We start from the raw sequence: 262 nt of genomic DNA, 5'->3' as shown, positions 1-262 counted from the left end.
TCACACGCACACACATGGTTCTGCAGGATCTCAAAAGATGCTTCCGCCAGCTCAGTTGTCCATAGAGTATTTATTTAAAGCTACCATCGGGTTTCTCTAATGGCTTTGATGGAAGTCGGATAGCTAGAAGTCGGATAATAAATTATACAACACCCCTTTGACCTTCTCCACATTTTATTACAGACTTTTGTTAAAGACTTATTCTACAATAGATTGAGTTCATTTTTTGTCTCAAAACTCTACACAAAATAGCCCATAATGA

This window comes from Borostomias antarcticus, assembly GCF_949987555.1.
Source record: "Borostomias antarcticus genome assembly, chromosome: 8".
In the NCBI taxonomy this organism is placed as follows: Eukaryota; Metazoa; Chordata; class Actinopteri; order Stomiiformes; family Stomiidae; genus Borostomias; species Borostomias antarcticus.
The sequence above is the reverse complement of the archived record's forward strand: the minus strand, read 5'-3'. Positions refer to the sequence as shown.